Source organism: Panulirus ornatus, chromosome 16, assembly GCF_036320965.1.
Source record: "Panulirus ornatus isolate Po-2019 chromosome 16, ASM3632096v1, whole genome shotgun sequence".
Classification (NCBI taxonomy): domain Eukaryota; kingdom Metazoa; phylum Arthropoda; class Malacostraca; order Decapoda; family Palinuridae; genus Panulirus; species Panulirus ornatus.
The window spans coordinates 4,295,749-4,323,319 of record NC_092239.1 but is presented as its reverse complement, the minus strand read 5'-3'; the positions used below and the strand labels follow the sequence as shown (position 1 = coordinate 4,323,319).

The window sequence follows — 27,571 nt, the reverse complement described above, 5'->3', positions numbered from 1 at the left end:
GTGTTGTGTGATGGAACGCCGCAGGATGCTGTCTGTGGCCGCACGGGCTTGAGGCCCAACGAAACCAGCATATACGATTCGGTGTAAACAGCTGTTTTTAAGTTTGTTTCTGGTTATCATTTTCGTGCTATATATCCATATGGTTCTAGCGCCTTTTACGTATGGCGCAGAATTGAATCAGATCGAGGGACTGAAGTAATAAGACTGGGCTCTGTGCTACCATAGATGTATAGTTGAGTCTGTAAACAAATGAATACATGAGGAAAACGATGGGAGCCGCTGCCCTTATTAACTCCATGGCACGCAGCCCATCACCATAAGCAACCTCACAGACATCTGGTCACAAGCCATGGACTACAACCCTTGTTGTTAAACATTTCCCTCGGTTGTTTCTTGTTGTTGCTTGTGTTACGAGCAGTTTTCTGAACTGAGTTGCGTTGATCTGTAGCTAACAGGTTTTTCACTTTCTCAAAACATCGTAGGTACTTTCCCCTCGTCTTTTCTTTTTCCGTTTCATAATTCTCTCTGTATTTCAGTTAAGGCCTGGCCTTGATGTAGGATTTTCTACGTGACTGGAGCCTTTAACATTAAGATTTTCATTTTCAAGTGATGTTTTGTGAAGCCTTTCTACAGGTTGTTTGTGCGCAAGTTGTTTGTGTGCAAGTTGTTTGTGCATGTTGTTTGTACATGTTGTTTGTGCAAGGTTGTTTGTGTATGTTGTTTGTGCATGTTGTTGTGCATGTTGTTTGTGCAAGTTGTTTGTGCATGTTGTTTGTATCTTCGTCTCTTCCATGATTACCCCGTTTTGTATCCCGTCTTAAATACGCCTTGCATTACCGAGCTCTTCCACGGATCAGTCACGACAACGAGGTGAGAAAATTTCAGGTATCACCACGACTCGTACACAACGTAATACATAAAGGTATTTTACAACGGTGGTCGACAAGCCTCCCAAATAGCGTACCACAAACCTGTCTTTTTCTCGCTCACCGACTTACGTATAAAACTCTGCTTAAAATACAGTAAGTCGAGTTTCTTCTCATAACATTTATGGTTTGACAGTTTTCTTGAGTCCTCGCTAACTCTCCTGGCATCGTGTTTCTCTTTTCCGTTGCCATTTACAGCGATTGTAGATAAAGTTATGAGAGTTCGAAGATGATTCGCCGTGAAGGTATTTTGACGTTGTGATCCCCTTAATGGTCGTGTATCTTTATTTACCCTGTCATCAGGTCACGTCGAGTCTGGCTGACCCTCACAGAACATCACTTTACATCAGGATTTCATCACCTTTAGTATTGCTCAGTTTTTTCCTTCCGTTCAAAGCGCATTCAGATGAGCCTAAAGGATTCTAGTGTATGTATGTTAGTTGGGAGTCTGTCGTCCGAACGAACTCTTTTTCCTTCGGGTGGGTTTTCGAAGAGAACAGACGAAAATGGGTGGCCGGATTTATTATTATTATTTTTTTTCCCCCCCCTCGCTTTTTCCCTGACTGAACAGGACGCATCCACACCGGTGTTGACGGGCGCCTGTGGAGAACACGGGCGAATTTCCATCCCACACCACACCGCGCCTCTGCCGATGACGTGAGAGCCGGTGGTTACATCGAGGTATTGAGCCATTAAATATGATTATAGTTTTTTGCGTATGATCGCCTATCACCACCACCACCACCGGCACCATCGCCGCCTCGATGCTGTTCTTCTAGGATTGGAATCGATGCAACACGTGCAACTTTTTCCGTTTTTTTTTTCTCTTATGAATCTGAAGATTCTTCTGTTTCTCTCCCTTCGGACTGTAAAAAAACAAAAAAAAAGAGGGGAAAAGGTTTCCTGTTGGTCCGACTGACTATGTTTGTTGTGCCCGAGTCTATTCTTGCGCTGTTGCGACGGAAGTAGGCGATGTGTGTGTGTGTGTGTGTGTGTGTGTGTGTGTGTGTGTGTGTGTGTGTGTGTGTGTGTGTGTGGGGGGGGGGGGGGGGGATCTGGTCCTGTGATGCTGGGTGTCGTGGATGCATGCAGCTGCTCGCGTGTGGCTCACGGGGTGAAATTTCGCGAATCGTCGTGATTGAGAGAGAGAGAGAGAGAGAGAGAGAGAGAGAGAGAGAGAGAGAGAGAGACGACAGGTTATATGACAGAGGCAGCCGTGGTAGTGCGCTGTACGCGGGGGGAAAAAATGATTTGAATATCTTAAGAAGCTCTGAGCGGCCAATCGACAGGTAGAAGTAGCAGTTATGATACCGGACACATCGCTCAGACCAAATAGGTAGTCATTATCCGGCTACCGAATCCTATGAAAGATAATTAACCCAGCGATGATAGAGACTGGACGTTTCGTAGCGGTATTCAGCGCCTCGAATTGATGGTGAAGTACTGGGAGTGATGTATGAGCTCGCGTCTTTGGAGTGATATAATGATAGATTTGTCTCTCGACCCAGCAAGGCTCATGGGAAGAAGAAGGGGGGCTATGTAGCAAATATCAGACCTGGCTGCATGAGGGTTGTGACTTAACTGGTCATTCACACACGGAGGATGGCTCTCTCTCTCTCTCTCTCTCTCTCTCTCTCTCTCTCTCTCTCTCTCTCTCTCTCTCTCTCTCTCTCTCTCTATCTCTCTCGCAACACCGCTGGGCACCAGCCACTCTCTTGCGGCACTCCGGCCAAGCCCCAAGGTCAAGTCGTCATAGAAACCACGAATACTTATCACACGCAGAGTGAGTTTAGGGGGAGGATTGATGCGTTCAGAGCAAAACACACGGCGCAGAAAATTCAGGTTTACATCTCTGATATCTGCACAAAGCCTGTATGTTTTTGTCGAATATACTTATTGAGGGAGAGGGAGATTAGAATAATGTTCCATATTCTTCCCCACTGGTCTGTTGCGGTGTTTGCCCAGGCGCCGCCAGCCTATGATCATGTCACCGAGGTGTGTATTTCCTCTCCTGTGACTGACACGTCATGGGGAGGGGGGGGGGGGGGCGTACAAGTAGCCACCTCGTCCCCTCACTGCTGGAAGTCGCTACGCAGAAGAGGAGAGACAGAGAAGCACACGTCAGGGTCGGCGGCCGCCACGTGGTGCGTGACACGTACCGAATGAGAGAGAGAGAGAGAGAGAGAGAGAGAGAGAGAGAGAGAGAGAGAGAGAGAGAGAGAGAGAGAGAGAGAGAGAAGAGCCGTCGAGTCTGAACCATCTGTTGAGGTAAGCCTCATCCTAGGCTGCGTTGGTCGACCCTGACACGTGTGGCTACCTACCTGCCTGCAAGCCTCACCACACGAGAGGGTTGAGGCCACCAAAAAAAGTCATAAATAAGAAAGAAGAAAAAAAAAAAACCAAAAAACCAGCAGCAGCAGCATAAGCAGCCAAATAAATCTGTTACTGCAGTATTCATGGGGGACCGACAGCACATTGAATACTGAGTTTAGGAATTTGAAATGATGAATGACCCCCCCTCGTGCGTGGACGCTGTTGGAAATGTGGATTTAGCTCGATTCGTGATGCCGTGCGACAGGCTGGGGGAACCTTATTAGATATCATTAAATAGAGACGAAGACAGGCAGACTGGTTTTCACCATGTAAATCATCGCCTCGGGCGAAACTTCGCTCAAGCCCACTGCAGCTGAAGCATCAGATGACCTTTCTTTTAATTCTTCTGAAGGAATATCAGATACATTCACGTTTCCTGACAGTGGAGAATGATTTCTACCGTAGGATTTTGAATGCGAATATATATATATATCTAATTTTTTTTCTATGCGCAAGATCTGCATTTGGAAAAATGATTGGATGATGCTGAGGATATCTCGAGTTCCCGTTGGCTTGTGATGAAATCAACGTCGAGACAAACATTGCTGAGCATCTGGTGTGAAAAATTATTTATAGATTTCTTTTTCTCTGTCCCGAGTCGTGTGGCCACTGGCCGTGCCCGACACAGCAGTAGTTCACCTGCAGTGCCCAACCCAGATCGATATATGCCAAGTCTGATATGCCGATGTTCGTACCTTCTGTAGTGAACTGATCATCAAACTCACTACCAAGGTTCCTGAGATAAGAGGTATCATCCGGCGCAAACGCCACCGTGAGATGTAATCTCCCTTATCAAGAAGAGAAAAGGTTTGGCGAGACACTGGCGTACCCTCTGTCTGTCTGTGTGTCTGTCTGTCGCGTCATTCGCTTCCGGACGATCGTAAAACCAAGAAAGTATAAAACGGGAGCCGTGGAATCGCCAGAAAGATCACTGTCTATACGACGGAAAGCCTTTGGTCAATGGTGGAGAAGAGCATATCTGCTGGCGTTATGATGTACAACCCACAGACGTGACTGGAACTAAACAGCGACAGTAGGTGTGCAGCCGATGATAATTGCAAGAACTATTTTTTTTTTTTTTTAGAGTTGGGGGGGAAAAATGATAATGTTTACAGCCCACGAGTCCTTTTACACATTCCCCCCATCACTCTCCTTTCCCCCACCCCAGTCATTCCCTCCCCACCCTTAATAATGTCTCCCCTCTTCCTCCCATCACGTTCTTCACACAGTGGCTTATTCTCCCCGACCCCTCCCCCCTCATCACCACATTCCTCACCCACCCCGTCATTCCTCACCTACCCCAGTAAGCACACGTCCCTTTTCACCTCACCACCACGACTCCATCTTTCCATCCCACCGTCTCTGTACCTCCCCTCCAGCACGGCCTGGGTCAGTATACCTGAGGCAACACACACACACACACCACACACACACACACACACACACACACACACACACACACACACACACACACACACACACACACACTCTCTCTCTCTCTCTCTCTCTCTCTCTCTCTCTCTCGCCTCCAAAAAAGGGGCAGTTTCACCATTTGAGGCGAGTTTCCTCTGCACGTGGAATGTGGCTAAGTTTTCATTACTTGTTTGCTAAAGACGGTGATGCGGGTGGCCGCCAGTGAACACAGGAGGAGGAGGAGGAGGAGGGGAAAAAATGGTCGTTATAAATGATTTAGTAATTATGGCCGCCTGAATTTGTGAAGGCTCACCGTGTGGTAGACACATCACTGGAGGACGTTGAAGACGCTCCGCCACGCACGGCCATGATGCTCCGACTGACGGCTGCCTGGAAGCCTGTGCATGATGCTCCGACTGACCACTACCTGGAAACCTGGCCACGGAACCGAGAAGCACCACTGCCTGGAAGTCTAGACGTTTTGCGTGTGGTCCTGGAGTCCAGACTAGAAAGCACGCCTGTTTTGCTTGCGGTTTTGGAGCTCATTATGCTAATTTCATTACCGGACACACGCACACATTGTGCATATATATATATATATATATATATATATATATATATATATATATATATATATATATATATATATACATATATATGACAACGGGGAATTGAAATAAGATCCCAAGTGCACTTTCTTATAATAATCACATCATCAGGGGAGATACAGCCTGTGTTGACTCTACTAGAGGAGTTTATTCATGTTCCCTTCCAACCGGTTCAGTTCTTATCCACATCTGTTCTCACTTCCGCTCATCGGCATATCTCCATCTCTAGCACCGTACGATCGCCTTTCCCCATTTCCTCGTTCCTTTCCTTTGGTTACCACCAGGCTGACACTCGGTGCTCCTCAGAGGCCCATACCTCCATCCCCAAGCATTACCAGCTCCCCCCAACCACCCAGCCGCCTCCTCTCCAACCCTCCAATCACCGCCTCCATCTCCCGCCTGGCGTCGCGTGTGAGGCTTATCTTTGGGAACCAGTCGAAGAATGGCGGGTTGTGCCAGAATACTGACCGCAGACTGTCTCTCTCATGTGGGGTGAAGCTGTCTCTCTTTTCTTTCTTTCTTTTTTTTTATATGACTTTAGATTGTGGCTGGACGTATGGCGAGGAGGGGACAAATGAGGTGTCAGACGGGGGCGTTGCCGGCATCCCTCGCTGCCCCAAAGGCTAACTTCAGGGCTGACATTATCCCTCAGTTGCGATCCTTTTCGCTGTGCGTCGCGAACAGGAGGAGGAACAGAACACACGAGTAATGTATGTTACGGGCGCTGTGACTGCGGACGTACATGTACACACGCCCTTGAACGAACGTGAAATGTCAAGACGAACGTTGGCTAACGGGTTAACAGGAGACTAGCAGCAGCAGCAGCATGAGCGTCATCGTCTCCTCCTCCACGCTGGCCTTGAACCGAGCAGCCAGCTTGCCTCGTCTTGTCTTGTTCGGTCCTGTACCTCAAGCCGCCGACCTACATAGGGATACAATGGGAAGCTTTTGGGAGGGGTGTCACTGGTGCAGGTCTGTCACATGCTGCCTGCCACGTTGGTTGAAGAATTCTGGCTCTAGCTTGGCTACGAAGGAACGAGACTCGGGGTCCGATGGCCTTGACACACCCACCCCCCTTTTTTTTTTCGTCGTGGTCCTGAGGGTGAGTCGGAGGCTAGGCCAGCATGCTCAAGGGGCGTCCCCAAAGATAACAAACAGGGAGCAAGATGGCTCAGTGCCATAGGGGAGGCTCGTAACTCCCGCCGCATATGGAATATCTCCACTGCAGATTATACTGTTGGTAGCTAAAGAAATCGTTGTGTGCAAACACCAGCGTTCCTTGCCGGAGGTCGAGTGCGATTGAGACGTCCCTGAGTGGAGAAGCAGCTGGAGGAGGAAGACCTGCCACGCTGCTCGACGCGTACAGTGAGATGCTGCCGAAGTTAATGGTGATTTCGGCTTGCTATCAAAAGGTGTGTAAGACCTGTGGATATACATGTCTTCATTTGTTATTATTAATAATGATTATTATTGTTGTTAATTATTAATATATCACCCAAAGGACCCCTTCCCTAAGGCTTCCTGCAGCTTCACGGCTGCGCTACAGTCAGTAGGAGGGGAAGAACGGACTCCTTTGGAGTGAGAAGGTCTTCGGCGAGGTTGAACCCTGTTGATCCATCCTCGTTGAAGGTGACTTTTCACTCGCGGCGTAACCATAAGCAGTAAAGCCTCATTATGCTTCGCTTCGGTTCCGTGTTATATGTTTTTTATTGTCGTTGCTTCCTACCGGCCAAGATCTGCACTTATCATAAATTATTCCACTTCATCGATCTCTCTGTCGTGGAGCCTTCACTCCGTGGTGCAGGTGCGCGGCGAATGCACTCGTAGGGCATGCAAGCGTGCGTGACTGTTTGAGCATGCAAGCGTGTGTGACTGCTGCGCATGCATGCCAGCGTTTACAAGAGTTCTTAACCTTGGAGTCAGTATTTAGAAAGAGTCTGCAGGCTTATAAGCCTCGAGAACCTTCCGAGTAGCTCGTAACTCCATCTTAAACTCGTGTTAAGACACTTGAGAATAGCCGACGTTGCTCTTTTGTTTGGTATGCGTGGGGATGGCCGCCTGAGGGGGTCTCTGCCTCCTGTACATCTCGTAGTAGGTAACTGTGGATAGCCCTCTGAGGGCTTTCTCTACCTTCTGTGCATCTGGTGGTAGGTGACCGTCTCGTAGTTTTGAGTGTACTGAAGATGGAAGGTTGGGTTTCACTCGCTGGAAGCTCCGCGTCCTGATAGTTAGATGGCGAGGAGAAAAGACGAGTTCTCTCTGTGGGGGCACGCGGAGGAGCGAAGGCTATAAGGGCATTGGTGGAAGACCATTTGGTTATTTGAAGACCGATTGTTGGGCGATAGAGGATGGCGGTGAGGAAGAGAGAGATGGGGGGATGGGAAGGGAGGGTGAAAGATGATGAGGGAGGGAGGGGGGCATTATCACGGAAGCCACGGATGATGAAAGCAGGAGTAGGAGGAGGGAAGAGACGGCTGGATGTGGCCAGAGGGTTCCTCAGGCGCACACGGGCAAGACCTGCACCGCAGTATGCAAGACGAGGGTCGGGCGCTGCTGCTGCTGCTTCCCCCACCCCCCAAACACACACACACACACACACACACACACACACACACACACACACACCACACTCCCACTCCTCTCCGTTTCCCATCTATGAGGAGACCATCCCTTTGCTATCTCTGGGAGCCAGCAATAGTTTACCTATCTGCTTCCCAGCCTTAGTCTACCATGTGTCTGTGCTCCATCCCATCCTGGGAGGCTAGCCTAACTGCCTAACCACCCTCCGAAGGTTGTACAGTGATCCGTGGGTTAGATCTTACCCGACTGCCACTCCTGTCTTGCAAGGACATTTTGATCAGGGGATCAGGGGGGTGGGTGGGGGGGGGGGGGCTGGCTACCTGGTTCCTCTTGAAATCTTCTTGTAGTCTCATGTCAACAACAACAACAGGTGACACGTTCTCCAGTTGTGAGGAGCTGCTCCTTTGTGTTGCTATGATGTTATCAACGAACGAAACATTTGTAGCAATGCGACCAAATCATTTTCGCATGTAATACCATCAGTCATTTCGACATGTAGCAAAGCCTGATGACCGCCTCAGTAACAGAACCACTGTCTTTAGAGTGGTAGAGTCCGTCAGGCGGACACACTCGTCATTAAAGCTATTTGTCAACGGGAGGGATTACCAGTGCGGTCGTAGTAACTAGCGTGTTGCCCTGCGCCGGACAGTAATTACGTGATGCGCAACAAAGCTCTTCTTTCGTCGTGGCGGTCGGTCACTTATGATAATCTCCGAGACGAATTGTAACGTTGTAAGAACTGTGTAAGGGATTTGCTCCCTCAGCCATCCTCAAAGGCACGCTGCGCGTGATATTCATCTTCTGAACGAGAGAGAGAGAGAGAGAGAAGAGAGAAATAACTTCTAGAATCAAGTCAAACTTGTTCACCTTGTGGGTCTGAATATAAACAGGTAGGGAACACACACACACAAAAAAAAAAAAGAAAAACAGGATTTCATAGAACTTGGAATTTGGTGGTCACGTGAATGTCTACGTGGTGTGGTGGAGCAGAAGCACCACCCAGATCTGTGCACCTGCAGACGAGGGAGATTCTGCACCGCTTCTCTGCCGATTGTTGTGGTCGCTGTGAATCCTATACGGTGGCTTGTGATTGGGATGTCGTAAGGGACGGGTTTGGGATGTGCCAGGTCGGTCGTATTTCACGTGTGTGTACACACCCACACCAGGCCCTCCACGGTGCAGTGGTTAGCATTATTTTTGACCACTTGAGTCAGTACGCGACAGCCTGGTGTCGGACCCTCATGGATTCGAATTCTGAACGAGGCAGTTGGCCTACGCTTAACCCAAGTGTTCATCCTTCCCTTGTGGTTGGCTGTTTGATGAATGGGTGTCTGGCTTAGGCTCGTGTACGTGTTTGTGTGCACATACAAATATATGGTATATATATATATATATATATATATATATATATATATATATATATATATATATATATATATATATATATATATATGCATACAGGGTTAAGAGACGGGGCAACACGAGTGTAAACCTTTTCCCCCGTAGCACACAAATAGTCATGGCGAAATAGTGACCCCCCACGAGCGAGTGACAGGATACATCTTGCCTCACCAGCCGGACTCGTTGGCAAGCTGGGATGACCGCCGGCCGCCCACCAGCGGCTTGCTATCAGGCAGGCAGCATACCGACCCACTGCTTCCCTGGGGACGTCCAAGCGCGAGGCACTCGACCGACCTCCTCCGCCGTTGCCACTGAGGACGTGTGTGTGTGTGTGACTCGGGAGCTAGAGTGGTTGAGTGAGGGGATTGTTGTACACGAGGAGGATGGAGTCCTCAGGCTGTAGGAGGAAGTGTTGAGGGATGAGGAGGAGAGAGAGAGGTGTACCCGAGTGGCTGCTGACTGACCGCTCGGGTACGCGGGAGGGAGGACGTTGCTTTCTCGAGGTTTGATGATGGTCGTATTTCGTGCCGCTCCGAGACACGTTCCCGCTTGCTGGCCGGGCCGACCATGATTTACGATTTTCCTTCAAGTGATACTGAATGTATTGCTCGTATGTACAGGTTGAAGGTACTCCGTAATGACCCGTTTTGTACAGAAAGGGGAGGGAGTCGTGTGTGTGTGTGTGTGTGGGGCATGCCGGGCCGCCGCAATTGGTGGTTTATGGGTCATTCTTGTCACCCTCGGGAGAGCCCCCCAGGAACCCGCTGTGAGTGGTGATAACAACGATGGATGGCGGGGAGAACGACAGAGGTCGCGTCAAGCTATTGGGTGTTGGAGGCACCCCAGAAGAGGACGGGTCGTGGAGGTGGGGGGGGGGGGGGAGAGCTAAACCTAGGAGACGACTGGTCGTGGATAGGGCGACAACCCTTGAAGACGACAGGTCGTGCATGGGGCAGCAAACCCAGAGGAAGACAAGTTGTGCATGGGGCAGCAAACCGAGAGGAAGACAAGTTGTGCATGGGGCAGCAAACCCAGAGGAAGACAGGTTGTGCATGGGGCAGCAAACCCAGAGGAAGACAGGTCATGCATGGGGCAGCAAACCCAGAGGAAGACAAGTTGTGCATGGGGCAGCAAGCCCAGAGGAAGACAAGTTGTGCATGGGGCAGCAAACCCACAGGAAGACAGGTCATGCATGGGGCAGCAAACCCGCAGCAAGACAGGTTATGCATGAGGCAATAAGTGCTGTGGGAGTTTTGTAATGGTAATATGATCTTTAAGTCTGATAATAGTTCAGGCTGAAGTTATTTCTTTTCCTTCATGTTTCGAAGATGCGACGCGTTTGGGATGGACGGGTGTAGCGAGTAAAGTAGTTAGGCAAGATAGATGAAATGATTCGCAAGAGAAAATTACACGCCAGAAGTATTCCCAGCCAAGAGTGGGGTTGAATTTCTTGGGAGAAGGTATCTGGCTATGTGATTATCAATGTTTGGTACATCGATTGCGTTATATTGTCTAGCAACGTGTCCTGACCCCCTCTCCAGGACTTAGGAGTTTCGGGGGGGAAAGCACAGAGCATGAGTAGAGCTCAGTACACAGCCAGTATATAGGTATGGACAGTGAGGATAGATGTGCCGGTGATGTGTAATGTCTGACGTGTGGCAGAAGCCAGACTTCTGGCACACAGTAAAAGTATTTCGAGCAATCTCAAGATCTTGCCAATTACAAAGCTTCCTTAGTTATCCCGTTCATTTGAAATATTCGTATGATATTATCATAGTTGCTTCAAGCACAATATTTGAGGATTTAATTATATTTCTGTCGATAATGCTTCCTGGATTATGACATTTATAGTTTTTTTATCGCTAGAAATATTGCCGAGTCGCCGTCTTGTCTGTGTCATCAGGCAGTCTAATTAGTGTCCGTCTTGCTGGCCATGGCATCGCAAAGCCTAATTACAGTGTCCAGTTTTGCTCTCACTAACATCATAAGGCTTGATTACTGCTCTCGTGGTATTCTCCGCATCTTTACCCCTGTCTCATCACTTTCAAATCTTGGTTCGCTAATCATTTTCCCTTCCCCCCCCACTCACTCGTTGTTACGTAGTTCCATGCAAACACGACGTACGGACGTGGGCAGAGGTCTTGGGACACGCGTGAGGTACAGGTACTCCCCTTGTCGGAGCTGTTCCTAAGCGAAGCCTCTGACCCACGCCCCAGTCTCGGCCTGAAGGAGAAAGGGAAGGTTCGGTACAGCTTCGACCAGCCGTCTCCCAAGCTCTGTCTCAACCTTTCGAAACAGAGGGTTCGATACAGCTTCGACCAGACGTGTCCCAAGACTTTTGCCTGTGACTGTACGTAAGAATACACAGTCAGTGCTTGCAAAAACTTGATGATACTAAAGATATGCACAGCGTCATGTAGTGAGGGTATTATTCGAAACTTAAGTACCATGGCCGGATTTATATTCGCAATTGTCACGATAAGCCGTCTCGGAGAGGCTTTAATGAAGGCATTTCCCCCATTCTACGTGGAGTTAATCCCTCAAGTAATGAAGGTTTGTATTCAATGTTATCGAAAAGCCAGAGGTAATGATATCAGATAACCTTAAATCGCTGAGAAGTAAAACTTAATTGAATGCTTCATCAAGGACCACCGGGGCCATCAAGGCTCCATTAATATTCATTCGCTCACCTTATTCGTTTAGTCGAACTCGCGTTCAGGTGTTCAGTTCATTAGAAGCGGCTGGTCGAACGAGTGAGCCGCACGACTGCAGCGTTGGCGGATGGGGGAGTTGGGAGGTCCGTAAAAGCTCGAACTCGGACGAGCGAGATGTCTCGACCCTCAGATGCAAACGACTCTTCTCTCGCAGGAGGGTTGAACGAAGCATATGTGTGTATTTGGTTTACTATTGTCGACTGAGGATCCATGACATGCTGTGGGTTTTACTGGGGCTTCACAGGGAGAGGCATTTGCATGGTTTCACTGTCGTATTATCTGCGTGGTTCCCTTACGTAGGTGACCGGTATTGGATACGTCTTTGGGGGGGGGGGGGGATCGAAGTCCACCTCACTGAAGAAGATGTGAGTGCAGAAACAGACGTAAAGAGATCCGTGGTATAGAGTTGAACACCGACTGCGGTACAGGACATGCGGGGAAGACGATAGACTGCGGTACAAGACATGCAGGAAGACGATAGACCGGTACAAGACATGCAGGGAAGACGATACACTGCGGTACAGGACATGCTGGGAAGACGATAGACTGCGGTACAAGACATGCAGGGAAGACGATAGACTGCGGTACAAGACATGTGGGGAAGACGATAGACTGCGGTACAGGACATGCGGGGAAGACGATAGACTGCGGTACAAGACATGCAGGGAAGACGATGGACTGCGGTACAGGACATGCGGGGAAGACGATAGACTGCGGTACAGGACATAGTGGAACGATGTGGTATACCGGGGTCGACGTGCTGTCAGTGAATTGAACCAGGGCATGTGAAGCGTTTGAGGTGAACCATGGAGGGTTCTGTGGGGCCTGGATGTGGAAAGGGAGGTGTGTGTGGACGCTGGCCGCCGTTACCCCTCGAGCTGAAACTTAACGGTCCATCGACGAACATTTATTATTTTTTTTTCTTTTTTCGTTTAAATTTTCAAAACTTTGAGCCTCCCAGATGAGCCTCAGAATCGTAGAATCGCCAGTGCTGTGTGTCGTATACTGTGCGAATCTCGTATCGTCCGATAAAAAGGATTCCCGCCACTGGAAGGCAAGGAAAAAAAAAAGAAACAAAAAAAAAACACCCATCCACACGCACGACCAACCAAGTGGTCGTCAGTGCGGCGCTTATCACGTGATCCAGGATATCGAAGCGCCACGTAACGTTTACGCGGCTGCGCGTTGACTCGCAGGTAAACGTTGCCCGAGTTATTTGATCTGTGCATCACTGCGTTTCCCTGCGGCTCTTGATTCGATTCATGGGCGAGGCGCGCGAGAATTCCCGTACCGACGCGCGCGCTGAACGTGCGCCCTCTCTCTCTCTCTCTCTCTCTCTCTCTCTCTCTCTCCTCTGCGTCCACCAGCGGGAGGAGGAGCGCCGCGGGAAACCGAACGCAAGCGCTTGTCGAGAATCTTTCGGGTGAGGAAAGAAGGCGTTCGGCAACGTCCCTTAGCGATTCACCAGCTGATACCAGGCGTCGCCGGGAGGTTGTCGTGTGGGGCATAATCAGGTGTCGGGACACTCCTCCCCTTGGCAATCATGGTCTCCGGAGGTGTTTGAATTGCAGGTAAGGCTGATTGGCTATCAGTGTATCTGATAACAGAAGCACTCGCACGCCTGATACAGTCACTCCCGGGGCGCGATAGTGGACGTCTTCGGTGGCCAGAGAGGCGAGAAGTGGCGTGGTAAACACCTCCTGACATCATTAGGTGATGACAGTGACATATGAGGATCCTGTTCTCTTATTCGCCTCCTTCGATTACATGAATGTCAAGTGACCGGACCCTCCTGCCTTGAGCGTTGCTGGTTGCAACAAGGGTTGTGTGGCGGCGATGGTCCTGGCGGTAAAGCGGTATGTATGGTCCGTGTGGCCTGCCGGCCGGGGCCGTGTGGGGTGTGTGGTGAGCGGCAGATGCAGCGAGAGATAGTCGGCTGATACCGGAGTGTGGCGGCGAAGCGATACAGTGGTTGTTTTAATGGTGGTAGAGGGCCTCGGCGGTGCGGCTGAGGGGCTGTGGTGGTGAGGGTTGGTTGGCTGGGTGGTGGTGATGGGAGGCTCTGTTGGTGGAATCTACACTCATTGCCTCCTCCTCCTGATACCCTCCCACACGATAGACACTTAACCTCTCTGTCACTGACTCAGATAAATAAATTAATCCTATCCCTCAAGACCAGAGACAGTCTGTTCATCTGATAACGTGCGGTCAGTTAGCCCTTCACGCACACGGTGAGGAGGGAGGACATGAAGTTCTTGCAGTCATGGTACCGCATCAGAAGGTCTTCGTGAGGCTTCCCATGATGGTAATTCCTCGGATGCCGCAGCCGGCGCCCCCCCTTCCCTGGGAATATATGTATATGTACACCTCTGTTAACCACATACATCCCACCAAACCTGTATGAAACATCCAGAACACGTTGTCCGCCGGTCTTGATGACGTCCCTATTAAGAGAACGGTTAATAACTTTAGATGAGTAAATTATTGCAGACATAATTTTCATTGTGTGGCTACGTCGTGTACCTTCATTACATTTATTGTCTTGGATGCATTAAAAGACGGTGACAGAGGCAGTAATGCTTTTTGGCCGCTGAGATGTTCCCAGCAATACCGGTTCTCATGTCTGCCTTGCGAAGTACCCGTTGATAGCCTGGATTTGCCATCAGATGTAGATTTTCTTTTCTTGTTGTTTTTACACGCGGCCTGTGTATATTAATTTCTATTATTATTTTTTTTCCCCTCATCCTCCTGCCAGAATTTGTCGACAGCTGTCAATTGTTTAGAAAAAAAAGAGAGAAAAAAAAGATGATGATAAGTTGAGAAAGAAACGGTGTGGTTTTTCCCCAAGACGGTCGATGTATCTCGTGTGTGATCTCTCAGTAAAATTGTTGAAGCACATGCCTCGTAAATGAGAAGCATCTAAATGGATTCAAATAAGAGCCACTCGCCTGATGATGAAGAAGTTATAATGTCCTCCAGTGATAAGGATTCGAACCGAAAATGGTACGAGGTTCGAATCCTTGGTGTTGGAGGTCATTGTGTGGTCTACGAAAGTGCGCGTACGTATGTACTACATTTGTATGCAGATTAGTTAGTTAGATAGATAGATAGATGGCATCATGCGACTCCAGGGCCCCTATTTCTGGAACCCTTAACTTTAAGGCTACACCCCAATCTCAGGGATTCGTTCGGAACCAGACGATCCAAGACGGAAGTGTACTCATTCCTGTACTCTGTTGTACTACCTGTCGTGTTGCAGTTGGCAGTAGTAGTAGTTCGCCAGGGCTTAGCCTGTCACGGGCGCTTGTTTCGACAAGGGCCCGTGCCGCGCCCCACCACTGACCCCTTTTTTGGGGGCAATAGAACTGTTGTTGATAGTAGAGGCGTGTTTGTGAGGAAGGGTTGACCCACCAACCTCCACTATTAGCACCCTTCGCCCTTGTCACTAAATCACTTCGCTCATAAGGTGGGTCGCCGAAGCCTGTTGTTCCCGCCCTTCTCCTCCTCCTCCTCCTCTGAGCCTCGCAAGTAACCTATTCATATGCAAATTCAGATAACCAGATAAATCCACATCTCGGGTGTGTATGGTACCGGCTAGGGGGGAATAGAGGGCGGGGAAGGAGAGGACAGAGAAAAAAAGAATGAAATGACGACCCACATTGTTCCCTCATGTAGAAGGCGACAGGAGGAGGAGGAGGAGGAGGAGGTGGAGGGAGTGGATAGTTGAGGATATTCCCGTGGGAGGCGCAGGGCTCGGATTGTGATGGTTGTTATCGGGATGATCAGTGGGGAGAAGATGAATGTAGATGGACGGGTATGGACAGCGAGACACGACGCGAATGTCTCGGTGGAACTTGATTCGACCGGGTATGTGAGGTAGGCGAGGGGACACCACTGCGGGGGCGGGGACGCCTGGGTAGCGGGTGCGCTCGTACCGGGAGGGACTGGAAGCGAGAGATCCTCCCCCAACCGGAGTAAATCGTCAGTGCCCGCCCACCCCTACCTGTTGAACAGCGCGGGGGTAGGGGGGGGGGCTGAGAAACCTCCTGTGGCGCCCCCTGTTGCGCGCTCAGGGCGTCGGGATGTATGGAGGAGGAGGAACCCCCTCCACACACACACACACACTTCCCCCCTAAGGAGGGGGATATTTACGACGCGCCTTTTTGAGCCTATAAATCATGGCTGCATGAGGCAAGGTAATTGTCCAGCGTTCCAGAGCTTGCTGCTGGGGATGGGTGGGGGGAGGGGGTTGTGAAAGGAAAGTGGGATGGTTACCCACAAAACGTGTGTGTGTGTGTGTGTGTGTGTGTGTTAGATACGGTGTTGTGGTTTGAACTGGTGCATGTTTATAGCATCATCAAGGGTATTTATGGCCTGCGTGTGGAAAGGTTTTGTTGGCTGCCCTGCTAAGAGTTTACTTATGTTTACACGAGGTATATATGTAATGCATTACACATGACAGGTAGAGACTGAGTGTGAACGAATGTAGCCTTTGTTGTCTTTTCCTAGCGCTACCTCGCGCGCGCGCGCGGAGGGGGGGGGGGGTCATTTCATGTGTGGCGTGGTGGCGACGAGAATGGATGAAGGCAGAAAGTATGAATATTTACATGTGTATATATGTATATGTATGTATATGTATGTGCATACGTTGAAATGTATAGGTATGTATGTGTGCGTGTGTGGGCGTTTATGTATATGTGTATGTGGAAGGGTTGGGCCATATATATATATATATATATATATATATATATATATATATATATATATATATTCATTGGTCGATGTTGGATAGTGTGAAATTGTACATATGTATCATATCTTTATTCCTGTGTACACACACACACACACACACACACACACACACACACACACACACACACATATTCCACCCTTATCTAGATACCCATCTATCGACCAGCCCCCGAGGGGAGGACAAGCACCTGGGTTGGATGTGGACCGACTGCCTTGCCCAGGCTTCATACCTTTGCGGTCACTCGGGCGATCCCGTGATGGCCAGTGGTCAGTAATGCTAACCACTGCACCACGCATGCCCGTATGTGTGTGTGTGTGTGTGTGTGAATTCATGTCGTCCCTATGTGAATTGATGTCGCCCCTGAGGGAGGCGATGTCACCCCTGCCATCACCTAATTCAACCTGTTCTCACAAATACCACCGGGGGATGTGGGCAACATGTCCACTGGGGGATGTGGGCAACATTTCTGCCACCTGAGGTGGGAGACGTACGTACGTGTGTAGACTCGCGTGTCGTGCTTACGTGATGACATATTCTCATCATGAGAGAACTCCGCGTCTTGCCACAAGCTCAGTCAGTTGCTGACGAGCGGGTCTGATTTGCGAGGTAAATGTAATGACAGATTATTGTGGGGTGATGACGAGGAAGATAGCGGCGAGTCCTGTATTGTTGACCACCAATCGTTATGATAATGGCAATTAACTCAACTTCCAACATGGTTACGATGATCACGGATGTGATAATATTGATAACCGTAATTGCATTCTTTTTTTCTCTGTTGGTTTGTCCCCCGCCTGACCTTCGTCTTGTCTTCTTGTTTACCCTCAGGTAATTGCTCTTAATCGGATGAATTAAGAATCGAATAAAGCGATTGAATTCTTTCTTTAAAGTGACGGATTAGGGTGTCTTGAATCTTGAACTTTTGGTTTCACTCGGGATTTTTACTTGGAAGTTGAGTAGAACAGCCTCTACGTACTTTGAACGACCAGAAGTTCTACTAAGTAGATTCAAACTTCAGTATTATGGATGTGAGAGGTGATTAGAATGCTGACGTGATAATGTTCTCTCTCATTTATGAGTGTAATTAGCAAGATTGCATCGAGAAGTTGTTCATACACAAGTTGGAAATGGTCATTCGTCCCGCCCTGTTTGTATACATAGAGGAGCACTGAAGACCACCTAGTGGTTCACGACGAGGATGTCTGCTGGAGGAGGAGGAGGAGGAGGAGGAGGAGAGGACACGGGGAAACGCAGAGGACAGTAGACCTCATGATCCACGGTGTAGGTTATCTGCTGGACGGCATTGTTATCGTGCATTCTTACGTAATGTCCATGATGATGATGCAGGAGAACCGAGTGTATGGATGGAACCGGTAAACTAGAACGAAGCAAGTAATGATTGTAGGAATGGCAGGAGGAGGAGAAGAAGACGAAGAAGAAGAAGGAGCGATATTGAGGGAGGGCTCGAGTTAGAGAGAGGGGCGGACAGGTTGGGAAAGACAAGAAGCGGAGGCGGGTGGGGTTCCTATCTTAACATCTCTCACTTTGTGGTCAGGTGAGACGGGGCGATCATCCCCCGCAGGGGAGGAGGGGAGCCCGCAAGAATCTCTCTCTCTCTCTCTCTCTCTCTCTCTCTCTCTCTCTCTCTCTCTCTCTCTCTCTCTCTCTCTCTCTCTCTCTCTCTCTCTCTCTCGCCTCACTTTCCTCCCCCCCCTCACCCTTCCCCTCCCCCATTGTGTTGATCAAGGAGGAAGGGCGAAGAGTAGGGAAAGAAGGGGGAGGAGAGGGGAGAGAGTGTGTGTGTGTGTGTGTGTATGTGCCGTAGGTGTAGGCCACGGCCGGGGAACCCAGCCGACTCGACGCCGTTCGTTCGATCCCCACCCATCACGTCTCTGGCTGATCTCCCCATTGAGGCTGAAGGACAGGTGGTGGTGTTGGTGTTCCCTGGGAGGGAGGTGAGGGGGTTTGTACAGTCCCGGGGGGAACCGTGCTGCACTATCTCGCAAGACTCGGCCTGTCCGTACCATCCGCGTTTGCCAGTTGAATTCCCGTGTTCACATTCTGAGCATATTGCTTCGCACACCTGAGCTTACCGGCATGTAAACACACAGGTTCGATCCCCGAGGTTGGTGATCCTTCCAGTCCAGTCTAATGGACCTAGCCAGGCCCTCACCCCTGGCTGCGGTCGCCACCTCCCTCGGCCAGCCACAACACAGTGTTCAAGGGTAAGGGAACTCCTGCTTACGTGCACCGACCGTGCTCGCCGTACCGTGTCCTCATGGTACAGAAGCAGAGGTTACAGAGTCCCCGTACGCCCCCCCGAGGGGCAGCATAACCCCAGATTTCAGTATCCCCACTGTAATCTAACCCCAGAATATACTACGTCTGTAATACAGAGACTTCAGTGTATTCTGTAACCCCAGAGCAGAGTAGAGTTAACCCCCTTGAGTACCCTAACGCCCTGGCACAACACCCCAGTATGTAGGATACGCACGCTGGGGTTGAGCAGGCCTAAGGGCGCTTGAGCATGTCGCGTAGCGACGCGTCGGGTCGGAACCGCATTCGCTGAGCTGCGAGGTCATTCAGCAACGACTCGCCGCGAAGTGTGATGAGAAAGACCACCACCAGGCACTCATTATGCATGTGTCTGCCTGATGAGGGATTAGGGCGCAAGCACAGCTTGGGTCTTGCAAGAGGGGACACATTAGTGCAGTTCTCTTGGAAGTTATATTTGGCTCTTAAGATTAATGGTAATGATGATATTTATTGAGTATTTGGTCCATTCCTTCGCGTGGTCTCTGTGACTATTTGTATATGGAATACGCATGGAAAGGGAGAGTAGATGCTGTAGGGTTTCTTCCTCTGGAACAGTAGAACGTTGGACACCGGGGACAGTTGATTGGTTTTCCACGTATTAATGGATGGATGGCTGGTGAAGATGCTGCAGCTGGCTGTTGCGAAGTGGTGTAACCTTGTGGGATGGCTGACCTCGAGTCCTCCTCTCCCCTGCGTCTGGGAACACCCGCTCTGTGGTGCGGCCGTGGGCGTTGTGTGTGTGGGTGGGGATATCTCGGCCGTGGGCGGTGTGTTTGTGGGGTGATATCTCAGCTGTGTGTGTGTGTGTGTGTGTGTGTGTGTGTTTGGTGCGGGAGTCTCGGCTGTCAGTGGTGTGTGCGTGAGAGGCAACAGGTGGCGGATGATGGCAGCCAACACCGCCAAACAGAATGATGGGATTGAGATGTTACCGCTTATTAAGCTGACGTTATCGCCAGTTGTGGCCGGGAGGGGGCACCTCTCTCTCTCTCTCTCTCTCTCTCTCTCTCTCTCTCTCTCTCTCTCTCTCTCTCTCTCTCTCTCTCTCTCTCTCTCTCAGGCTAAAGCTAGACGTACCTGAGCTCGACCGGTCGCCATCGGCCTCCCTGGAAGTAATCCGTTTATTCCCCTACGCTTGATTGCATCTTCAGTTGTTCGTTGTGAGGCGGGAGTGTCTGAACATCGTCGTGACAGTCTCCATTAACCCCCACCGCTCGCCTGCAGCTTCGAGCTGCGTATGCTCATCCGCACGCGTATAATGCGATGGATTTTGATTGATTGGCGTTAACGACGCCCTCCGATAATGTCGGGTTCGATAGGCTTAGGAGTACTGTTGGGTTACCAAGTGCTGGACGTACGTAGTGGGGCTACGTTGGTTCATTCTCGCACGCTTACTTATACGTCCTGGCCACGTTGGTTCATTCTCGCTCGCTTAGAGTGCGGTCGAGGTCAGCCAGTGATCCCTGGGAGGTGGGAGGTTAGTAGGTCAGCCCCAAAGGGCGTCAGATCAAAGGCCTCTTGCTAGACGACCCAAAACCAAGGATCGTACCGTCGTGCTCGGGTCCTGATGTTGTGTGTCGTACTCATGGGTCGTACAGTCGTGCTTGAGGGGCATGCCATCTTGCCGAAGAGGGATTTGAGTGTGATGCATTTATTTCCATGCTTGAAGCTCGACCCCTTCCACCTTAAAGTGGGAAGGCCCCCTCCCCCCCTTTTTCTCCCCTGAAACGGCCTGCCTGAGCTAATGACTGGTGTGTCCCCACCACCCGCTTTAGAGTAAATGGAATCAAGTTATATTTATTTCTGTCTCAGTCTCAGGCCATCGTCCAGTCCCATCTTATATTAATGTTAAGGAATTAAGATTAATATACACTACTGTGTTGGTATGATACATGTTGGATTTTTTTTTTGGAGGGGGAGAGGAAGGGGGCGCCTTCATCAGGTGTTCATTAAGCCTGGAATTTGGACCTGTATGCCGAAGCAAGCGAAGTCCAGGAATCGTGTTGCGTTCGTGTAAGGTGACGACAAATGACCCCATAAAGGTAATGACATATCTTTTTCTCAACACTTTTAATCATCTTACTAGACACAACGTAATTGGAAAGGATGTTCGTCTGTGATCATAAGATGATTTTCATTCTCATAATCCTCGAGGTTCTTTTTTTTTTTTTTCTTTTGCAAAATAGATTTGATATTTATTTTTTTCTCCTTTTGCAGGTGCGTGCAGATAGTGGTGGGGGCAAACAGGTTTATACCGAATCTTTATGTTCATTAAGAGATATGCCGTTTGAAGGTGTGAAGTAAATTGATTCTTGAAAATACAAGAATTGGCATCAGATTTCTGCACCATGCTTGTACAACACGAGGTAATTTCTCAAAGTTGCTTACGGATAATGTTTATTCGCTCGCTCGATCTCCTGGTATGTGTATGATCCGATGGCCTGTGTTTGGAATGGAGTGTGTGTGTGTGTGCATGTATGTTCTCGCTGGTTGTGATGGTCATTCCGTTTGTACCATTGTTAGATGGAAACAGATAATGTGTGGTAGAAGACGAGTTTTATAAGACGAAGACTGCAACTCTCTGGGGCGGGAAGGCCACGAAAATCTCTCTTTTTTTTTTTTTTTCTATGTTTGTAGCCTAACCTAACCTATCGCAGCCCTGCCTTGACCTGACCCAACCTACCCTGGCGAAGGAGGAGGGGGGGTTCCCTCATAGGAGGGAGGAGGCTTGGGGCGGAGGGGAATGGTAAGGCGGGTATGGGGGAGACAACCAGTCCCTTCGGACAATAGGTCATCAGGCGAGCCGGAGGGACGTGTAGGGAGGGAGGATGATAAGGCCTTTCGAGGCAGGACGCTTGGTGTTCCTCTCTCTCTCTCTCTCTCTCTCTCTCTCTCTCTCTCTCTCTCTCTCTCTCTCTCTCTCTCTCTCTCTCTCAAGACGTCCTCTGAGTTCCGGCTGGGCTGGAGGACCCTGTCCATCCTCTAGGTATGCCAGGGGTCGTGTGTGGCACACCGTGAGGCATCGCTCAGTGCCACTCTCTCCAGGCTGTCGTAGCTCCGTGTATAGTCGCAGGTGTATAGATGTGTGTGGAGGGTGTGTTTACGACATGTCGGGGAGTGCTCACACACCACCTCGTTTTGATGTGTGTGTGTGTGTGTGTGGATACGTAGCTATGTGGAGTAGGTTTATTTCCTTGTCCTCGTGTGGTAGATGGGTGACAGATGGTAATGTGTGGTGGTGTAATGGTAACACAGAGGTTACAGGCGTGCGATACATTCCATTCTGTATTGTGGTAGACTTGTAGCGGTGTAGACGCGCGATACACTCCATTCTGTATTGTGGTAGACTTGTAGCGGTGTAGACGCCTGGAGAACGTTGCTACCGACGGCGGGATAGCAAATATAGAAGTACAGGGACCAGGCCGAGCGGGGCGGGCGGGCGGGAGAACCGCCGCCTCCTGCCGTGTTGTGTGAGTCAGGAGGCGAGGAACCAAATCAGATCATGAGTAAGCTTGTCGCAGGGTTGTGGTGTGGGGAATACTGCAGCAAGGCCCAACGTACGTGCGTGGGGTGCCACCCACCCTCTCTCTCTCTCTCTCTCTCTCTCTCTCTCTCTCTCTCTCTCTCTCTCTCTCTCTCTCTCTCTCTCTCTCCAGTATTACTTCGACCCTTGCTCCCAGAGGAAGAGGTTACGAACGTATTTCTCACCCGCTCCTTTGACTTGGGTCAGACACCGCCATACTGGCCACCTCTCCGTCCCACACACATTGAGTGAGCGTTGGCAGTGTAGAAACTAGGTTTTTATTGTTATTATTATCACTTATTATTATTATTATTAGTTGTAGTTGTATTATTTTTGATCGCCGCTTCCCGCATTATCGAGGTAGCGCCAGGAGCAGCGGAAGAAGAAAGGCCACATGCGCTCGCATACATTCTCTAGCTGTCATGGGTAATGCACCGAAACCACTGCTCCCTCTCCACAACCACACCCCGCAGACCTCTCCATGGTTTACCCCGGACGCTTCTCATTGACAGCACGTCGGACCCAGTATACCACATCGTTCCAGTTCACTCTGTCCAGTGCACGCCTTCCACCCTCCCGTAAATTCAGGCCCCGATCGCTCCAAGCAGCCAGCGGTCGGGAGGCAAAAAAGACAGTGAAAAAATGAAACAACAAGTCCCGGGTGCACTACGGAATATACATTTATATCTGACGAATTTCACTTTAATCATGTTCCCTCTCATTAAGAAACACGTTCTTATCCTTGATAGAACCAAGGGAACGTTTTACATGATCCTTAATCAAGCCGTCGCCACGGGCCGCTTCCAACAAGAATGCCCTCCTCACACTGTGCTGGGCCACACCTCCTGTGTTAGTACCGAGCAGTACCGAGCTACATAAACTTTTTCCTGTAGGGTTGCCGGCCGCCACGCTGATTACACGGCACTATGCAGATGAACCCGTGGAACCTGATGGAAATGCGGGGCCGTCTGATCCATCTCGGACGTGCGAGAGAGAGAGAGAGAGAGAGAGAGAGAGAGAGAGAGAGAGAGAGAGAGAGAGAGAGAGAGAGAGAGAGAGAATTAAAGACGGGGGGGGGGGGAGGGAGTGTGGTTTATGATCCGCACGTCACTGCCTTATCTACCGTTGGTGGTTGAGTGCCGACAGCGTCAGCCGAGGCTGTGATACGGTCGTCACGCGAGGTTCACCAGGCGTGTATATGGGTCACCCACAGCCCGTCCGCTCGTCCAGTGTATTGCTTCGGCTGCACACACAACACACACACACACACACACACACACACACACAAGGGAAGAGGAGGAGTTGAGAGAGGGAGGAGCAGTAGCTCCTCCTCCAGGGGTCCACCCTGCTCGTATGCTCCTACAGGAATCTCGTACAGGGTGTGGGGATACCGTAGACAAGGAAGGTCGCTGGGCGTCGTCCCCTTGTGTGTTAGATTACGTTTCTGTTCTATAGCCAGGGAGGGAGTTGTTCACTCTGTGGAGGCAACCTCGCTCACTCCATCTCATGTACAGTCTCCAGTGACACACATACAGCTTCTCAAACGTAGGTTTATCTTCGATGAACTGGTACTGAAAGGGGGAGATAAAGAAAAGGTTAACAGGTAAAAGTGGCAGGCATTGGTTTTATTCTTTTACCAAAGATTTGTCAGAAGAAAAAAAAATCTGTGCTCCGCAGTGTTTCGTAAACACATCGACAAGAAACGCAAACGAATTACGACATAGATTGTTTTAAGCTGTTGTTTAAACAATGTAAACAACTTTAAAACTCGTAAATATTATTGAAAGGTTAAAAGTATATTTTCAATCAGGTACAATCACGGTAGAAACAGTCCTAATGATCGAGGAGAAAATGGAAGTCTTTCCTCGGGATGGTCTGGGGACAACAGGATGGTGCATTATCGCCAGTCCAACTGGTTGCCGCATCTCGGAAACGTTTTGTGACGTCAACGGTGTCGCTAACGTTTGTTTGTTTGAAACGTCTTGGTACACCCCATCCATTTGCTTACGTCGTCTGATTGTATTGCTTGTGTACCTCCACATTTTGCTTTCAAATAGTGATCCAATCCTTTGTGTTGGATACATATGTATTTATATTTTCCCCGTGGACTCGTAGGAATATATATATATATATATATATAGTTTGGGTTGAGATATGTGGTTCTGATGATGTAGCATCTCAAATTCCTTCAGACACGAGAAGAGCGAATTCAAATGATAGTTCGTTCTATTACAGTACAGTGCATGAGTCACTGGAGCACAACACTGCTCTAGTTAGATCCAGTCGCTCCGTCCTGCACACTTAGGTCTTTACGTCGTCTCGTGGATGGCTGCACCAAACAGTCTGTTGGATCGTAGGGTGTAATTCATCGTCATCCTCTCGAAGCATAGTGAGAGGAAGGTGTTTGCTCTTTAAAGTTCGATAGGTCTTCTGAGTTCGTATCCTTCGACAGGATATTGTCTCGTCTTTTGGAGATTTTCCGTGTCGTTATGTTTTATCTCCTCCAGTGGCGTATGGAGTGCATCCTTGCCCATTCAATGCAACTCACACACGCACACACACTCGCCCTCAACCCCGCACACAGTCACCCTCAACCCCGCACACACTCGCCCTCAACCCCGCACACACACACACACACACACACACGCAGGGATTTGAAGCGATCGTCAGCTTCGACGCCCAGAGGGTTCCTTGAGAATCGATACCTCCCCAGATGGTGTGGCATGAACCCCTCTGGTATTCATTCCTCGTGGCCCTTTGCCCAAACAACTTCTTGCGAGACTCGAGATATTACGTGCACTTTTTCCGATCCCCGTGCAACTTTCTCTCCCATCTGACTGGAAGAGTGTGTTGTGTGACCACGGAGGAGGAGGAGGAGGAGGTGCCTTTTCCTCTTCTCTCTCTCTCTCTCTCTGTTACTTTCACTTCTGGACACGTAATCCTTAAAGGTTGGTGGCGATTGGCTAATCCAGTTCACAGTCATCACCGACCACCTCCCCTCCCATCCCCCCTTCTCGACACACCTGCCATAAACCTTGGGAAGCTGCCTTGGGTGAAAAAAAAAATCCCACTGTCATTTTTGCAGTAATTTCGAAGTAATTTTTGGCCCGCGCTCCTCCCTCCTGGGGATCGCTGGTATCGTCAGAATGCGAGACATCATGGGGGAGTCCCCGGGAATGCACGGTGTGGTAATGTGATACACGAAGGGGGAGTCCCCGGGAATGCACGGTGTGGTAATGTGATACACGAAGGGGGAGTCCCCGGGAATGCACGGTGTGGTAATGTGACACACGAAGGGGGAGTCCCCGGGAATGCACGGTGCGGTAATGTGACACACGAAGGGGGAGTCCCCGGGAATGCACGGTGTGGTAATGTGACACACGAAGGGGGAGTCCCCGGGAATGCACGGTGCGGTAATGTGACACACGAAGGGGGAGTCCCCGGGAATGTGACAGTGGACTGGGGACCGTCACTATGAAATGTTCTTGGTGACTTTGATGTTAACTTTATTTTTGGGGGGGAACTCGTTAGTTACAGTGGTCCGCTGGATGCATGGGGCGAAATGCCACAAAGTTCGGTCTCGCTGAGAGAGAGAGAGAGAGAGAGAGAGAGAGAGAGAGAGAGAGAGAGAGAGAGAGAGAGAGAGAGAGAGAGAGAGAGAGAAGCGCGCATCTTTGACAATAATGGAGACACTGATATGACCTTTTTTTTTAGCTAAGATGTTGAAGGTCAAGTAACATTTAAATCTATTCACCTGAAGTTACGTGCATCTGCTGCATTTAATGAAGGCTTTTTTTTTTTTTTTTTCTTTAAGACCAAACCGTATTACTTGCGCTTAATTGGTTCAAGATATTCAACCACCTTATTATCTTCGGATCATTATAACCTGATCTTCGGATCATTATAACCTGGTCTCGTGTACGGTGTGATTGTATTGCTTTATACTTTGATCTGCGTTAATTGCACCACTTGCTGCCACACACTTACGATCCTACTCTCCAGGAAAAGAAAAGAATGGCGTTTGATTCCAATCCGTCATTTAAACTCCTTTTGGAGTTGGTGATTAGGATTGATGGTCGTTATGTTGTTGCCTACCGCGGGATTTGAGTCTGCCGGATCCCAAGTATTTAATTTGCCGTTCAGGATACAGACGCGCGCGCACACACACACACACACACACACACACACACACACACACACACACCCCATGTGTGTGTGTGTGTGTGTACGTAATGAATTCTTAACATAAAGAACGAACATTTGTTGAACCTTATTAGCGTGCACGGAGAAGATTTGTTAGAACCCTGTAAGTTTGAAGTTAATGTGCGAAATTTGCACATTTGTTGGACTAAAGAGAACTGCGAATTCTGGGACTGTTTGAGAAACCTGATCAGAAACTGGTGATGCCTGCACGTCTTGGACACACCCCAGAGGTGAGGAGCGTGTCTCGGGGAGCCAGCCGATCACCTCCTCCTCCTCCTCCTCCTCCCATCATGATCTCTCCGCCAGGCTCAGCACGAGGGGCGTTCAGGTGAGGATCCGGGACGTGACCGTGACGTCACGGGGTCGGATCTAGCCGTTCGCGTGACGTAAGTGGCCCAGGATCCGTCTGGTCGGCGAATTAGCCCAGCAAGCAGGAGTCGTCCCGCTGAGGTCCAAGTCCCCACCGAGTCCGGCCGAGGGAGAGGACCTTACGACGGTTGAGTTCGTGTGGCTTAGCCTTGTCCTGCCCGGGTGGATATGCGGTTTCACTCGGCTCTGTAGTCGTGGATTTAAAAGGTCCAGTTAGTCTATGTCTACCGTTTTCTTGTGGTGGTTTTCTCCGATCTCGGGTTTCTTTTTGCAGGTGTCTTGAACCTCCCCATCCTGTTGTAGGCTCTGTGTGTTATGCCACCATCACGTCCCCAAGTGCCTTAGGCTACGGCTGCCTGCAACTCCCACACACCATTGCACGGGGTACGACCCGT

General features: G+C 49.7%; 1 protein-coding gene across 3 annotated transcripts in view; it reads left to right on the top strand.

The window, feature by feature from the left end:
- The window catches only part of LOC139754060 (lactadherin-like), a 247,289-nt gene that overhangs the window by 99,402 nt on the left and 120,316 nt on the right, over window positions 1-27,571 (top strand). The gene's annotated exons all lie outside the window — the stretch shown is intronic.